Source organism: Sus scrofa, chromosome 13 (assembly GCF_054392235.1).
Source record: "Sus scrofa isolate SSC_HxYL_T2T_F1_AM1 chromosome 13, Sscrofa_HxYL_maternal_Yorkshire_Landrace_v2.0, whole genome shotgun sequence".
NCBI classification, from domain to species: Eukaryota; Metazoa; Chordata; class Mammalia; order Artiodactyla; family Suidae; genus Sus; species Sus scrofa.
The window spans coordinates 73,690,569-73,709,076 of NC_139395.1; the positions used below are offsets into that span (position 1 = coordinate 73,690,569).

General features: G+C 37.9%; 1 protein-coding gene across 41 annotated transcripts in view; it reads left to right on the forward strand.

The window, feature by feature from the left end:
• Positions 1 to 18,508, forward strand: part of CNTN4 (contactin 4) — a 1,001,048-nt gene that overhangs the window by 275,178 nt on the left and 707,362 nt on the right. The gene's annotated exons all lie outside the window — the stretch shown is intronic.

Here is an 18,508-nt window from a genome sequence, read left to right on the forward strand (position 1 = left end):
TTATATTGTTCTGCTATTTTATTATGGTTCCAGTTCCTTTTTATCATATTCCAAATGCTTCCTTTCTATTCACATTCATAACCCTTTATTATTTCCAGTGCTTATGCTGCATATTCTTCTCACTGGGACAGCTGATTCATTTTTGTGGTATTTTTTTCCCCTCATATAGTTCATCATTTTATATTGTGAGTTCACATTAGATCCCTTTTTTCCTCGGGAATGCTATGAATCCTGTGTTGTGAAAACATGCCCCTAAAGGGGTTTTGCTTCTGCTTTTTTTATCAAGGTCCTGGGATTTAAAATGCCCCAGACCAGTGTTAATTTCCTATACTGCGTGAGTAATATACATTTAGATCCTGTACTCAAACTTGGCAAAGTCTTGAGGTTTCAATTTCTTACAGGAACACATAGAGCCCAGGGCAGACAGCACAATTTTCTGCTCGGTCTGGAGGCAGCTTGAGATCATATAAATGGCTCTCAGCAGTGACTTTGTCCTCAAAGAGCATCCCATCTGGTACTGTTGCTGAAACTCGGCCTCTGTCCACTGGTGCCTAAAAGAAAGGTGAAAGAGAAAAAGAGAGCTTTCATTGTTGGGCCAGGCAAAGTGGGGCACAGTAGGTTAGTGCCTAAAAGACTGTGCCCTCCTTGAGAGAGATGAGGAGATGGTTTTATATTTTGGGGAGTGGAAAATAGGGCCATAGATAAGGATCAGGGTAGAGGCAAGCTTGCACTGTTACTCAAAGCTGGTGTTTAGTGGCCCTGGGACTGGTTCTGGTGGTCCTCCCTCTTGGTCCTCCTTCTTTCTGAAATGAAGAATACTTCATTAAGTAGTTAACATTTTCCATTTGTTTGGGGTTTTAGTTCTGCAGAAGTATGTATTCCTTGAGGAGAAACCAGGACCCTGCCCCAAAGCTGCACTATTGCCTTTTGACTGCTCTTCCCTGGTGTCTGCATCCCCTTCCTTCCCTGATTAGCAACTGTTTGAACCTGCCCTTTGGAACTCAGGGAAGTTCACGGAGGCTGAAGCTTATTTCCTAAGAACAAGAAATGGAGGACACAGAAAGGGTTGTGTGCCCAGGAGCCCTCTAGGGCCTTAGCTTGGTTACAGGACCTGCCTCTCTGGCAGATGCTTTAAGATGAGTAAGTGAGTCCCTTTTACATCCTGTCCACAGACGTTTCAATCTGGTGTTTTTGTTCTGGTTCTCATGGTGTGTGATCCTGACATGAGACCTTTTAGAGCAGGTTTTCCATTTCCTGCAGTTTCATAGTTGTCCTGAGCCTATTCCCCCTTGTATTCAAATCTAAGTCATTTGGAAGCCCATCTCTCTTGTGCAAGATCTCATGGTTGGAGTGGTTGATGTGGTGCTTGAATCCCTCACTCTCCAGGGAAAAGAACACCACTTTTGTAATCCCTCTCGTGTGTCTGTGGCCTTTCTCACCAGCTGGAAATGGGTTAAACAATAGGAAATGGAAACCCTGAGTCTTAGATTGAATTTTCTTTGGTATGGAATTAGCAGTCAAGAAGCAGTGAGTGAACGAAGGTAAAAAACACACAGGCAAGTACTGATGGGAGGTCTGGAAGGCATGGAGAAATGGCTCCCCAGACATTGAGTGCTACTATTATGCATTAACCAGGGATCAGCCCTATCCTTGCTGTCATTTGAATCAGATCAGAACTGAGCTTTCAAAGCACTTTGCTCAATACAAAGGAAACCTTTGGTTATCCACTGAGTCTATAACTATTTTGCTTAGAAATATACAACTGCCCCAGCCCTGGCTGAAAAGATGTCTCTGTCTCCTTGTACCACAAAGTGATAGGAGCAGAAGATTTTTCTCTTTGAAGAATTCCTGACTAGGACACAGAGACTAGATTAGACAACATGGCACAGAGAGAGAGAGAGATACATGAGTGACCACACATCCCAGAAGTTGAAAAAAGAGACCATCTTTGCACCTGACTTTTTTCTTGTCATTTTAGTCTAGTTGTACTTCTTCCCTGTAGGTACTCTGAGATTCCTTGTACTCTTACAGGAAACTAACATTCTTTGTGGGTCACATTAAGGGCTTCTGTCTTTCTCACAACTGGAATTTCTTATCCTGAACATTGACCACGTGTTCCCCATGACTGCATATTGATACTGTCTATTTCAAAACAAAACAAAACAAAAAAACTCCTTGAAATGAGCATGGTAATTTTAGCTCACTGACTGAATAACTGGGTGAGATTAGGCAAAACATCTTTCTCATACTTTAAATATCTGTATTGCTACCCTTATATGAAAATAACATTCCTTTATGATGCCTCGGCTCACAGGTCAGAAGTTAGTACAAATGCAAAAGCTACTTGAGAAATGGGCAAGCTGTGCATCATTCAAGGATGTCACTAAGCGGATGCTAGCTCAAGGGCATGAAGAGCAGTGCTGGCACCTTCAAATAGCTAATATCGCTTCTGAAGCTGCCCAACTACTAACACAGCAGGGTTGATCCACTGGGAGGCTGTGACTCACTTATTCTCCCAATTCCCCTCTGTAATCTGACACAATGTATCCCCAAGACACTTCCTGCTGCTAATGCTTCTATTTCTATCTTGGAGCCTTTTAATTTATATTTTCCCCAAATGGCTTATGTCTGCTTGTCAAGTGGGATTCTCACCTCACTTGGAACTCCTAGCTCTTTGATAAGGGAGAGCAGGCTGGCAGGAGGAGCTGGCATGCCATAGAAACCGGGTAAGCAATCAACAGCTTCTTTACAGCCAAGTGTGATTTTTCTGCAGCGCCAGCTGAAAGCAGCTCAGCACAACTGTCTCCTGCTAATAGCAGATTCTCATACACAAAGTTCCCATTCTTACTTTACTCCTGTGTGGAAGGTGAGAGTTTGGGTGCAACTAGCTGCTCTGACATCACCCTAGTGAGTGCATTTCCTGAACCCTAGGTGCATAACCCCTTAATTGACATATAAGGTTCAAGAATGTTCTGTCCCTGTTCATCTGCAGACACATGAGCAGTGATTATGAATCTTGGTCCTAGAATCAAGAAGGATCTGAGTTTGAATCCCAGCTCTTCCTCAGCTTTACTGTGCGATATTGGAAAACATACTTAACTGCTCCAAATTTTAGACTTTATTTTTTAAAATGAAGAAAATGTTAGAACCTACCTTTGGGTTAGATTTTTTTTTTTTTTTTTAATTTTGAAGAAGAGTTCCCGTCTTGGCTCAGCAGAAACAAATCCAAATAGTATCCCTGAGGGTGTGGTTTCGATCCCTGGCCTCGCTCAGTGGGTTAAGGATCTGGGGTTACTGTGAGATGTGGTATAGGTCACAGACGTGTTTTGGATCTGGTGTTGCTGTGGCTGTGGTGTAGGCCAGCTGCTACATCTCCTATTCCACCCCTAGCCTGGGAATATCCATATGCCCTGGGTGTGGCCCTAAGAAGCAAAGGAAAAAAAAAAAAGGGATTATGAAAGTTCCTGGCACATGGTAGGGGCTCAAAATCTATTAGCTTATCATTATCATCATCCTTGTCAATAGAGGACTGCTTTATGGTTTAAAGCTTGTCTCCTGTGTTTCCCATTTCTGTTGAGCACAATGCCATTCTGTTCTTTAGGGGAAGTAAGATTATCCTCTCCCTTTACTTGCAGAAGGAAAACAAACTGGGAGAAAGTAAATTCTTATCATTGACACAAAGAAGACTCCCCTTCCTTATGGATGAAGCACAACTCTGAACATCAAGACTTCTGTTTGCCTTGGCTATTCATATGTCTTCTTTGGATAAATATCCATTTAGGTCTTCTGCCCATTTTTCAATATATGGCATCTAAAGTATGACACAAATGAACCTATCTACAGAATGAAAAGAGATTCAGGGCCATAGAGAACAGATTTGTGCTTGCCAAGGGAGAGGGAGAAGGTAGTGGGAAGGACGGGGAGTTTGGGGTTGATAGATGTAAACTATTACATTTAGAATGGATAAGAAATGAGGTCCTACTGTACAGCACAGGGAACTATATCTAATGTCTTGCACTAGAACATGATGGAAAATAGATAGTATGAGAAAAAGACTACTTAGACTCTGCTATAATAATGAAGGAGTGTCAATTGCTTACTATGTTAAAGTTTTATATCTCTCTCACATAAGGTCTGGGGCCTGTTGCCTACTTTGCTCCCCACTTTTTTTAAAAATTTTTTTTGTCTTTTTGCCATTTCTTGAGCTGCTCCCGTGGCATATGTTGGTTCCCAGGCTAGGAGTCTAATCGGAGCTGTAGCCACAGGCCTACAGTAGAGCCACAGCAACGCGGGATCCAAGCTGCATCTGCAGCCTACACCACGGCAACGCTGGATTCTTAACCCACTGAGCAAGGCCAGGAATCGAACCCACAACCCCATGGTTCCTAGTTGGATTCATTAACTACTGAGCCATGACAGGAACTCTGCTCCCCACTTTTCTTTGTGACATTGGCTTTGCTGAAATTTTCATTGAAGAATGAGACATCTAGATAGTTTCTGATTAAATTCAATTTATAAGCATCAATTAAATATTGACTTAGAGCTATTCATTTCTAGCTATTTCCTGCAAAAAAATTAATAAAGAGATATTAAGAGGGATTTAGGCGCACAGTGAATAATAGCTTTAGATGTGCCTTGAAGAAAGGGCCCACCCCCTGAATCCTACTCTATTTTATCCTTTATGTAGGAATACTTATTATATCTTTATCTTACACTTGTACACAGCTCTCTACAGCAACTGCTTGTCTCTTTTGTTCAAAATAATTAGCACTAGGAAAAATTCGTCCTTGTATACTTTTGATGCTCCTTTTATCTCACTGCCTTCAACCACTTGGTGGAGATTTTTTTTTTCCTGCTATTTTTCTCCCCGTGGAGTACAGATGAGGTTAAGAGGATTATTCAGCAGCTGTGTCCAACCACCTGCTCTCCAAATCCTTGGTTTTCAAGCTCTTAAGAACACTGCTGGGTATACCTTAGGTTCTGTCATTACCAACATGTTTAATCCCGCACGTCCCTAAGACTTGGCATCCACCTACTTTGAAGGTACCTGTAATTACGGCTCTCCTTTCAAAGCTTCCTTCTTCCAGCAAGGATCCAGTTAGCTTTCATCTTATCTCTAATCTCTTATTTCAAAGGTGGATTAAAAGGTAAAATAACCACTACCACGTCTCTAGGGCACATGCAGTTATTGACCTTTGAGACAAGTGCCTGTTGCACTTCAAAATAGATCTCAATGGGGACAGTAGATTGCTCTGACTCTTCCATGCCCTACCCCAACAGACTTACCAGAGATATGTTAACCTCCTCCTGTTGTATAATATTTCGTCTTTTTCTTATAAAGTCAGGTCTTGTTTCCTTTCAGTTTCCCTGCACTGATTCCCGAGTTTAAGCTTCTCAAATTTCTCTGGCTTGTTTCTGGTTGTTTGTTTCAGTGTACTCAGTTCATTGTATTGGTCCATCAGCACTCTGTCTGAGATCTTATTCCACTTTGTATTTGACTTTCCCTACTGGGGTAATACTATCCAAGCTCATGTGTTTTCAAAATCAGGGCTATGCTAATAGTTTGCATAAAGTCTTTTGTGCTCTGCAGCTTGAATTTTAAATACATTTTCTGTATAATCTTCAGATAGATACATTTCTGTTTTTTCCTTAAAATTTATGTGACTAAGATGGAAATGACAGCAAGTAATTAACTTTTGGGTAATATCTATTCGTACATTTTTTAATTTGACCCTCAAATCCTGCACTGGTTTGACATGACCTTTAAAGAGGATATTCAAAAGGAATTACTAGGTTTTAGGTGGTCTATGAAGTTTACCTTCCTACATTACACATGTAATTAGAAGAGTGGTTCTGCACTAAAAGTACTAAATTCAAGACTTTGTTTTGTAATTTGGGCAAGCTAGCATATGTCTTATTTTATACATGACGAGCTAAAAATACACCCTAATTCCTTTTTCCATATGATGAAATAATAATGCATGCTACTTTAGAAGGCCTCTTGAAAAATTATCTTAGAGCAATCAGCAGATGATTTATATTAATACTACCTCTTGAAACCCTTATAATATTAAACCTAGTTTCACTAAATCTATAGATTTAAAAGATGGTGGTCTTTACACAGTTACTTATTTTTTTAATGTATGATAGTATTTATTAAATTATAATTTTTTAATTTTTTACACAGTTATTTATAAAGTATCATAAACCAAGTGGGCTTAAGATGTAATTTTTAAAAAAAAAATCCTCTAGAAATAATTGAATAATTAAATGATAGAATATTGAGAAAGAAGTAGAGTCTTTCCAAAAAACTTGTCAGTTCTAAGGTTGCTTATTGTAGAGAAGAGAATGCATTTATTTAAGGCATTGAGTCCCATCTTTCTATTTTATAGATTGGGAAACTTAAGCCCAACAATTATTTAATGATTTCTCTAACATCACACAATTGGCTAATATCAAAGTAGAAAAAAGACAGGAGACCTGAGATTTGGCCTGGTGTGTCTTCCTATTAACTCATACAGAGAGAAAGATGTCACAGAGTTGCAAGATCATTGTGAATAATGTAGTTGGAGCACTCTTTCTAACAGGTTAAAAAGTTACTTCTAGAGACTGAGAGTTTTGAAAACATGGTGGATTTGGGTACTATAGCACAATACCCACCTCTAAACACAAAGAAATAATGAATAAAATCATGTGCATGGGTAAAAGGGACCTATTTACTAATCTTGAAGCATCTGCTGGAAAGGAAGAGACTGGTTGCAATACTCTTGGGGACACAGTCACTTCTGGGAGCCATGTATGTGATCACAGGCTACCTTGTTATTCCAAGCATTGGTGGGTATCATTTTGGAATTCTCCACCTAACCTATTAGTGCCAATGGGTGTGCTATGTTCAGATCCCAGCTCACCACTGCACCTCAACTGGGTCTACATCTGGTCAAGCACAACCTATTAGTGCCCTTCAGTAGCCTCTTCTGGGCCCCTCAGCCAGTTCTGGTGGTCAGACATGCCCCCCAGTACCACATGTCAGCTACCACTACATCTGCTCCTAATCTGAGAGACCAACCCCATCTACCTGGGCACCATGGCAGCTGCTACCAGGCCCTAGAGTTGATCCAGGGTCCAGTCCTGCCACAAGTACCCCATAGCAGCTTTGACCTCTCACCACAGCAGGAGGGCATACCTAGCCCACTTATGGGACATCCCCTACCCCTTTGCACACCAGGCTCTTGTAGCTAGGTAGGATTACACTTCTGAACCCAACAGGACATCTTTTAAATAAGGCCATTACTTCAAGGCTGGGTGAAATAGCCAACATGCCTAATACTATGAAGAAACAGAAAGCTAGGCAAAATGAAGTTTCAGAAGAATATATTCCAATCAAAATATTAAGAAAAAACTTCAGATAAAGAACTAAATGAAACTGAGATAAGCCATCTATTTGATAAAAGAGTTCAAAGTATTAGTCATAAAATGCTCATTGAACTGGGGAGATGAATGAATCAACACAATGACAATGTCAACAGATATTTTAAAAATAAAAATAAACACCAAAGTTGAAAACAAACTGAATGTAAGTAAAGGGTTTTAACTGCAGAGTGGAGGAGATTGAAGAACATATCAGCAAGTTGGAAGACAAAACAATCGAACTCACCCAGCCAGAGTAGCTAAATGAAAAAAGTAACTTTAAAAAATAAAAATTCCTTAAAGAACATCTGAAACAGCATCAAGTAGGATAACATTTGCATTATAGGCTTCCATAAGAGGAGAAGACAGAAAGTAAGGGCCAGAAAAATTATTTGAGGAAATATTGGCTGAAAACTTCCTCAACTTTGGGAAGGAAACCAATATCTAGGTCCAGGAATCCTAGAGATTTCCAAATATGGTAAATCCAAAGACATAAACATCAAGACACATTATAATTAAAATGATTGACGTTAGGGAGAAAGAGAATCCTAAAAGCAGCATGTGAAAATCAATTTTTTACATATGAGGGAAACCCCGTAAGACTATCAGCAAATTTTTCAGCAAAAAATGTATAGGCCAGAAGGGAGTGGTATGACATATTAAAAGTGATGAATGGAAAAAACTTCCAACCAAGAAATCTTACCCAGCAACATTATTATTAAGATTGAAGGATAGGAGTTCCTGCTATGGCACAGTGGGTTAGTTATCCACCTTGTCTCTGTGGAGGCACCAGTTTGATCCCTGGGCTAGAATGGTAGGTGAAGTATCCAGTGTTGCTGTAGCTGTGGTGTAGGTCACAATTCCAGCTCAGATTCAATCCCTGGCTGGGAAACTCCCTTATTCCAAGGCCGAAAAAGTGAAAAATAAAATAAAATAAATAGAAATTGAAGGGCAGATTAAAAGTTCCACAGGTAAACAAAAGCTGAAGGAGTTCATCACCACTAAAGTGGCTCTACAAGAAATACAAAAGGGACTTCTTTAAGATGTAAAGAAATGACACTAATTAATAAGAAAACATACAAAATTAAAAATCTCACACATATGTAATAATGATGGTAGATTAATCACTGCTTTTCTTTTAACTTTCAAGCATGAAATTTAAAAGATAAAAGCAGTAAAAATAAATATAATTATAGTAAATAGTTAAGGGATGAATAAAATAAAAGATGTAAAGTGTATTGCCTAAGTATAAATCGTGGGGTGGGAGTGGGGTAAAACAAGCTTTGGAATGTGTTCAAATTTAAGTTGCTACCACCTTAAAATAGGCTACCACTTAACATAGGATGCCGTATATTAACCTCATGGTAACTACAAGGAATAGACTTCTAGTAAATATATGAAAGAAAATGAGAAAGTTGTCTAAACCTAACACTAGAGAAAACCACCAAGACACAAGGGAAGAGAGAAAGAAGTAACAGTGTGGAATTATGAAAATAGCCAGAAAACTGTTAACAAAATGGCAATAAATATATACCTATCAACATTTTCTTTAAATATAAATGGACTAAAATCCCCAATCAAAAGTCATAAAGTGGCTTAATAGTTCACAAAACAAAACCACCATCACCACCAACAAAAAAAACCCATGACCTGTTTATATGCTCCCTACAAGAAACCAACTTCAGATGAAGGGATATCCACATACTGAATGTGAATGCATGGAAAAAAGTATATTATATAAATGGAAATGAAAAGAAAGCTGGAGTTGCTAAACTCACATCAGAAAAAAACAAAGCCTTTAACAAAAGACAGAGGACATTACATACTAAAGAGATTAACTCAACATGAAGATATAACTATAAATTCTGTATAAATGTATATGCACCCAACAGGAGGGTCCCAAGATGTATTAGTGAACTTAAAGTGAGAAATTGAAAGCAACAAAATAATACTAGAGACTTTAATCACTTACCCCACTTATATCAGTGGATAGATTATCTAGACATAAAATTTCTAGGAATACATTGCACTTAAGCAACATATCAGGTCATATTGACTTAACAGATATATACATACAAAACATTTCACCCAAAAGGAGAAGACACTTTCTTCTGAAGCACGCATAATTTATTCTTCAGGATAAATCACAAATTACTTCTCCAAATAAATCTCAGTAAATTCCAGAAGACTGGAATCATATCAGGCATCTTTTCCAACCAAAATGGTGTGAAATCAATGACCAGAATAAAATGAGGAAAACCACAAAAAGGTTTGGAGCATAACAGCATGCCACTGAACAATGGATCATCAAATAAATCCAAAGAGAAATAAAATACCTAGGATAAATGTAAACTAAAATGCAACATACTAAAATTTATGGAATGTGGTAAATGGCCTTCTATGAAGGAAGTTCATAGCAATACAGACCCACCTCAAGAAATATGAAAATTCCCAAATAAACACTCTAACTTTACACCTGAAGGAATTAGATAAAGAAAAAATGACGCTCCGTGTTAGTAGAAGGAAGGGAGTAATAAACACAGAGCAATAGAGAATAAAAAATAATAATATAAAACATCAGTAAACTAAGAGATGTTTTTTGAAATAATAAACAAAACCAACAAACTTTTATCTAGATTAACCAACAATAATGATAAAAGACTCAAATAAGTAAAATTAGAGATGAAAGAAGAAATTATAACTGTTACCTTAGAAATACAAAGAATCACAAGAGACTACTATGAACAATTATACAACAAATTGGACAACCTAGAAGAAATGAATAAATTCCTTGAAATATGCAATCTTCTATGACTGAATCATGAAGAAATAGAAAATCTGAATAGGCCAATTATTAGTAAGGAGATTGGAATAATAAAAAATCTCCCAATGAACATAAACCCAGGACCAGATGGCTTCATTGGCAGATTATGCAAAACATTCAAGGAAGATTTAGTACCTATCCTTGTCAAACTCTTCCCAAGGATTAAAGAGTTGGTAACTTTCCAAACAGATTTTGTAAAGCCAGCATTACCCTGATACCAAAATGAGGCAAGCACACCAAAAAAAACCAAAAAAACAAAAAACAAAAAACAAAACAAAACAAAAAAAAAACAATAAAAAAGAAAATTACAGGCTAGTATTCTTGGTGAACATAGATGCAGGAATCCTCAATGGAGCATTGTTAGCAAACAGATCCAATACATTAAAAGCATAATGCAGCATGATTCAGTAGAATTGGTTGCAGAGATTTAAGGATGGTTCAACATCCACAGATCAATAGAAGGGATTCATCATATATCAAAAGGATTAAAAATCATAGTCATCTCAGTAGATGTAGAAAAAGCATTTGACAATGTTCAACATTCATTTATGATAAAAACTCTCAACAAAGTGGGTATACAGGGAGTCAAACTCAAAGCAATAAAATCTGTGTATGAGAAACTTACAGCCAAATCATTCTCACTGGTGAAAAACTGAAAGCTTGGAGTTCCCGTCATGGCTCAGTGGTTAACGAATCCTACTAGGAACCATGAGGTTGCGGTTTTGATCCCTGGCCTTGCTCAGTGGTTAAGGATCCAGCGTTGCCGTGAGCTGTGGTGTAGGTCACAGACGCAGCTCGGGTCTGCCATTGCTGTGGCTGTGGTGTAGGCCAGCAGCTACAGCTCCGATTAGACCCCTCGCCTAGGAACCTCCATATGCCATAGGAGCGGCCCTTCTGTAATCAGGAGCAAGGTGAGGATGCCCACTTACCACATTTATTCTGTATAATATTGGAAATATTATGCACAGCAGTTAGGGGAGGATGTTGATGCTGCTTTTTAGCTGAAGGGTCTTTTTTTCATGTCTAGCTCTGAAAATTAGAAGAGTTACTTTTTACAAGAGATATTTGAATACCCTTGAAGACTTTTGTATTTTTACTAAAAATTCCAAGACTGTCAACACAATCAGATTTATGCAGACTAGATGACATGGTGCCTATTTATTATTACAATGGGATGTCTAGACCAGTGCTTTTCAATCGTCAATGTGGATCACATAGAAACTAGTTAAAAATGCAAATTCTTTTTTAATAAGCCTGGGTAGGGCCTGAAACCCTAATTTCTACCAAGTTCTTCGGTGATCCAAATGCTGCTGGTCCAGGAATCATGTTCAAGTAATAGCATATATGTGTTTTACATCCACAATCGGTGAATTTTTCAGAACTAAGAAATATCCCAAGTTCTTATTTTAGACCTGAACATAGTAACTTTTAGTTAGTGAGATAACTTGCTTCAGGACATTCTGGTTTGTAGCTTTGCTGGAATTAAAAATTATACTAACTTCAGGAATTCTCATTTATTATACTCTTATTCTTGCTCTTTTGTTCACTTTAGTAAAAATTACTGCATTCATAGCCCTAATTCACTGTCACTGTCTGTTTTTTAGCTCAAGCAGGTACTAGAAATGTAAACATACACAGAGAAAGACAGACAGATTTATCTGTTTATTATCCAAGCTTTTTCAAAGCAAAGCCCAGGATGCAGAGAGATTGTTGATTGATACTAAAATTTTGACAGCTGGGAGTATATTTGCAGCAACAAGATGAGTAATTTGGGCTAAAGGAGTCTGATGAGAATAGAGCTCAGATTTATTAAGGACCTTTCCAATGAGCAGGCTGTGTCCTTTTTCAGTGCAAAAATAAACAGTATATAATTCCAATTAAATAGTATTATAATTCCATATATATGATCCTGCAACATGTAGTTTAGCTTTGATTAATGACTATAAATAGCCATTATCATCTTAATCCTGTATGTATTTGGTATCATACATTAACATCTTTAAATTTAAAACATTGTGATATTCAATACTCTATAGAATATATTATATTTCACTTAGAGGTTTTTAAAATAACTCCAGCTACTGTCTTTTATGCATTAAAATGCATGATTTTTTCTCTACTTTGCATTTGATTTATAAACCTGCTATGTAGCATAATCAGTAGTTTTGGAACATCTGTTTACCCCCCATGCAACATTCTTATTTAGTGTGGATGAGAAGAAGTATGCTGTCGAAAATCTTTGGGTTTCTAACATTTTCTACTACCTCTATTTTTGGACACTTGACCGAAAAAGGGGGTGTGTACGGTGTTTCTGTCTATTCAAAATGGATCTTATAGTCCACTTAGCAGTTTGAATGATAACATGTTTTGGTTATATGTGACCTTTGGCCTCTGTTTTTGCATTTATGATGTGAAGATAGCATCATCTACCTTACAGGGTAATATGGATAAAAAGACAGCATATTTAAAAGCACTTAACCAGTTCTTGGCTTATTAAACTATCAGGAAATACTCTTCTTATTCCCTGAAGCATTTAACATCTTTAGGAAGAAGCTATAACAAAATGGTGCTTCTCTTTATTTATCTTGTGTGCCTACAATGCTCTTGGGTAACTGAAATCAGTTTTTATTGTAATCATAGCTGAACAATTAACAGCATAAACTTACTGTAGGAAAAGTAAAGTAAGTATGCTTTCCAGAACCAGTTAAAAATGATTTTTAATAATCTGCTATTTCATATGCCCCACACCATTGCTTCCCCTCTTAGCATGTATAAATGGGAGTTAATGGTAAATAATAGCAAGCCAAATCATTAAAGTGCATAGTCATTTTTCATCATGTAGCTATAATGGTGTTATTAGTATCAATTTCTTAGTTATTATAATGAACTACTGTATTAGAGGTTTTTTTGGTGTTTATAATTTTTTTTTTTTTTTTTGGTCACACCCACAGCATGTGGAAGTTCCCAGGCCAGAGATCCAATCTGCACCATAGCAGCAACCCAAGCCACTGCAGTGACAATGCAGGATCCTTAATCTTCTGGGCCACAAGAGAACTCTTAAAAGTAATATCTTTATCCCTGTATAGTTAATTGATCAAGGAGAGTCAGTCTCTTAAAACCAGAATATATGGGAATTCCTGTTGTGGCTCAGCAGAAATGAATCTGATTGATATCCATGAGGATGCAGGTTTGATCCCTGGCCTTTCTCAGTGGGTTAAGAATCCAGCAGTGCCATTGAGCTATGGTACAGGTTGCAGACGCAGCTTGGATCCCATGTTGCTGTGCTGTGGTGCAGGCTGGCAGCTATAGCTTTGATTCTACCCTTAGCCCGGGAACCTCCAGGTGCCGCGGATGTGACCCGAAAAAGACAAAAAAACAAAAAACACAAAAAACAAAAAACAAAAACAAACAGAATATATGATGAATGAAAAAATGACTGGTCCAGACCTAGTGTATGTGTCCAAAAGCATGCATTTTTCTCTTTCACAATTCCATGAGGTTCAAGAAGAGGTTCTTCTATTGATGTTATTGGTGGTTTTATGACTATGTCATATCTGCATCAGGTCATTTAATTATTCTGGGCCTTTTCACCACATCCAAGTAAAATCATCATCTTTTCTGACTCAATTATGGTAAATATTTATTTGCAGGTTTTAATCAAACAGTGACTTTATATGACTTGATACCACACAGATACATCAGTCAGGTCTGCACCATTTAAGTAGCTGAACATGAATTTACAGATAGAGGTGACTCAGTATAGCTGGTCTCACTGGTTGGAGTAGAGTGAATGCAATTATGTAAATATTATAATGTATTATGTACATTGTAATGCATTGTAAATGTATAATACTCCTGTGTTCACCTAGGAGCCCCTGTCTGGGACTCAGAAATGTCTGTTACTAAGATCTTAGGTGCTCCAGTTCCTGGAGGAAATTACACAAACCTCAAGGGAGTTCAATCATTATGATCTATAACAAGTCATCCTCTACCTTAAGACTGAGGTACCATGTGTCTAACATAAATCATGTATATTTCCTTGCTCATTCAGTGATTCATTCACTTGTTGAACAGATATTTTGGAGTTTCTCCCAGATTCTTAATACTGTGTCACGTAGTGATAAACACACACCTTGCCTGAAGGGATTTAACAGAGCAGAGTGAAAAACCAAGTGAACAGATAGTCACTGTGTATTGTGAATAGACATGTCCTCTTTGGAGCATAGAGCATGTGGAAAACTTCATAGGAAGGGTGACATTGAAACAGGGTGTTGAAGAGTAGATAGGAAATGGCAAGACATAGAGCACTTCAAACAGGAAGTCTGTTTAAACAGGAATTAATGATTCTTTTTTACTGCATTTTTTTATCAGTGAAAAATACTTGACTCTTCAGTTAAACAGTGTTTCCAGAATCTCGAGAGTTTTCCTCTCCCTAAAAATCATTCTATTTCCTCTTTCATTGATTTGAAAAGAACAAAACAATATGATTTTCCCAGTGTTTCAGTTATTTTTGCTTATGTGATGAGATGTGAACAGTCTTGCATAATGCTGTGAGCTGACTTTTTAAAATTTTCCAAATGTTCCATGTTTACCTCTCTGGAAAGACTAATGCGGAGTTCACTTTCTCTTCTGGCATAATCATAATCAGTTACAGCGCTGATGGTTGTGAAATGTTCCCTGGGGCTCAGTGGTGGGTTCTGTGCAAATATCATTGCTTTTATTAGGTAGCCCATAGTGCTAATGAAGAATCGCATGGCCCATCAAAAAGTCTACAAACAATAAATGCTGGAGGGGGTGTGGAAAAAAGGGAACCCTATTACACTGTTGGTGGGAATGTAAATTGGTGCAACCACTGTGGAAAACAGTATGGAGATTCCTCAGAAAACTAAAAAGTAGAAGTATCATTTGATCTAGGAATCCCACTTCTGGGCATCTGTCCAGAGTAAACCATGACTCGAAAAGATACATGTACTCCAATGTTCATTGCAGCACCATATACAATAGTCAAGACATGGAAACAACCTAAATGTCCATTGACAGAGGAATGGATAAAGAAGAGGTGGTATATATACACAATGGAATATTACTCATCCATTAAAATGGAAGAAAGAATGGCATTTGCAGCAACATGGATGGACCTGGAAATTATAATGCTAAGTGAAGTCAGTCAGACAGCAAGACACCAACATCAAATGCTATCACTTACATGTGGAATCTAAAAAAAGGACACAAAGAACTTCTTTGCAGAAAAGATATGACTCACAGACTGAAAAACTTATGGTTTTCAAATGAGACAGGTTGAAGAAGGGGGGATGCATTGGGGAATTGGGTTGGAAATACTATAAAATTGGGTTGTGATGATCATTGTACAACTATAAATGTAATAAAATTAAAAAAAAAAGAATTGACACGGCCTCGGTATAATTGGTTTGAAACAGTGCATAACAAAATGGTAAATCCTTGGAAACAGAGAGATTCTTTTTTTAAACCTAATAGCATTTTGTGTGTGTCTCTTTCCCTGTTGAATACCTTATCAGCACCACCCATCTAGGTTTCTAACTCATTGAGAACAAAGACTATATTTTAATACAGATGCTCTGTATCAGTAGTCCTCACCAAGCATGATTTTGTTATCCAGGAAATAACTGGCATTATCTAGCAATAGTTTTAGTTGTCACAACTAGGGAGTAGGTACTCTTGGTGTTTGTTGGATAGAAACCAGGAATGCTGCTAAACATCCTACATTGTACAAGATAGCCTCCTCAGAAAATTACCTGGCCTAAGAAACACTTTGAAAAACAGTATGGAGGGTCTTCTGAAAACTAAATATAGAACTTGCGTATGATCTAGCAATCCCACTCCTGGGCATATATCCAGACAAAACCACAATTCAAAAACATATAGGAGTTCCCGTCATGGCTCATTTGTAATGAAACCAACTAGTAATCATAAGGATGCAGGTTCAATCCTTGGCCTCCCTCAGCTTAGTGGGTTAAGGATCTGGCATTGCTGGGAGCTGTGGTGTAGGTTGTAGATGTGGCTCCAATTTAACCCCTAGCCTGGTAACTTCCATATGTCACAGATGCAGCCCTATATACCTGCACCTGTGTATTCATGTCAGCACTATTTTCAAGAGCCAAGACATAGAAGCAACCTAAATGTCCATTGACAGATGAATGGATTAAGAAGATGTGGTATATATACACAATGGGATACTACTAAGCCATAAAAAGGAAGAAAACAATGCCATTTGTAGCAACTGGAGATTATCATACTAAGTGAAATAAGTCAGAAAGAGAAGGACAAATATCATATGAATATCACTTGTATGCAAAATCTAAAATATGGCACACATGAACCTATCTACAAAACAGAAACAGACTCATGGACCTAGAGAGCAGACTTGTGTTTGCCAAGGGGGAGGGGGGAGAGAGCAGGATGGACTAGGAGTTTGGGAATAGCAGATGCAAACTATTACAGTTAGAATGGATAACCAATGAGATCCTATGGTATAGCATAGGAGATAGACCAGCTGTTGGAATAGACCATGATGGAAGATAATGTAAGAAAGAGTGTGTGTGTATGTGTGTGTGTTTATGACTGGGTCACTTTGCTTTACAGCAGAAGTTGAAATAACATTGTAAATCAACAATATTTTAATTTAAAAATGAAAACAATTTACCTGGCCTAAATATCAGTAGTATCAAGGTAGAGAAAACCTCTTGTACACCACGTCCTAAGGTCAGTCTATGTCTTTGATCTTAGCTTCTCTGTTTATGCCTCATTATAATAGGGAAATTAATTAACCACTGTGTTTATGTAACTATCTTGGAATAAGAGCTAAATAATTAGGCTGGAAATCATATATTCTGCTGTAAAACAAAACACAATTGTTTCTTTTATAGAATAAAAATATTTTCACATGAAAGAGCTCTAGAAATAGCTCCTTGATGAACATTGTGTGTCTGGAGCCTTAGTGACTTCATTCAGTGAGTGTCCACTGAGCAGTGATTTTATCCATTAGCCGTGGGGCTCTATCAGAGAGCATGATAGACACAGACATTGCTCTCATTAGGTCCATCATTTCATTGGCTCCAGAAAGATGGTGAACAAATAGAGAAGTGCCTATTAAATGAAAGTGTTTTATGATATACAGGATTATCTGAGAACTAGAGAGGACCTGAGTTAGAAAGATTTAGTAAAAGTTCCCATTTAAAGTAGTAAAAAGGGGAGTTCCTATTGTGGCTCAGAGTTTGAACCCAGCTAGTGTCCATGAGGATGTGGATTTGATCCCTGGCCTTGCATAGTGGATTAAGGATCCCGCATTGAGGTGAGCTCTGGTGTAGGTCACAGACTTGGGTTGGATCACTCATTGCTATGGCTGTGTTGTAGATCTGCAGCTGCAGCTCAATTTGACCTCTAGCCTGTGAACTTCTGTATGCTGCAGGTGTGGCCCTAAAGGCCAAAAAAAATAAATAAATAAATAAATAAAAAATAAAAGAAAGAAAAAAGGGCATTCCCATTGTGGCTCAGTGTTAAGAAGCAAACTAGTAACCATGAGGATGCCGGTTTAATCCCTGTCACTGCTCAGTTGGTTAAGGATCCAGCCTTGTCATGATGTATAGGTTGCAGGTGCAGCTCAGATAAGGTTTTCCTGTGGCTATGGCGTACCTAGGCTGGCAGCTTCAGCCCGATTCGACTCCTAGACTGGGAACATCCATATGGCATGGGTGCGGCTCTAAAAAAAAAAGTAGAAAGGAGTGAAACTTGACCAGGCCAAGGAAATGTTCCAGGCAGAGGAAACAGTGCAGGAAAAAGAAGGGAGAAGGAATGAGCTTGGTGCATTCAAAGAAGTGTCAAGAGTGCAGTATGACACAGTTTGCCATTAAGAAGAGTGGCTCAAGAATTAGATAAGATCCAGATGGATCTAGGCTGCTGTAAGGCCATGTAAAGAATCTTTAGCTTTATTCTAAAAATAAGATGAGACTTTTAAGACTTTCAAGCAAGAGAGTGGCTACGATAAGATTTGCATTTAAGGCCTAATCAGAACATTTAGAGAACATTATACCTTAAGCTTCTAGAAGGAGCATATCTTACAGTGCTTTAATGATGCAACTGCCCTGGGTATCTGTATCTGAACCCACAAAGGCCTTGTTGATTTTCTTATTTATACAATGTCCACATCTCCCCTAGTCTACGTCTTTCCTTGACGAACCTGGTTTTTAATCAACTTGTGGTGAAACATCACTTATGTGATACTAAAAGAAGGAAGCCAGT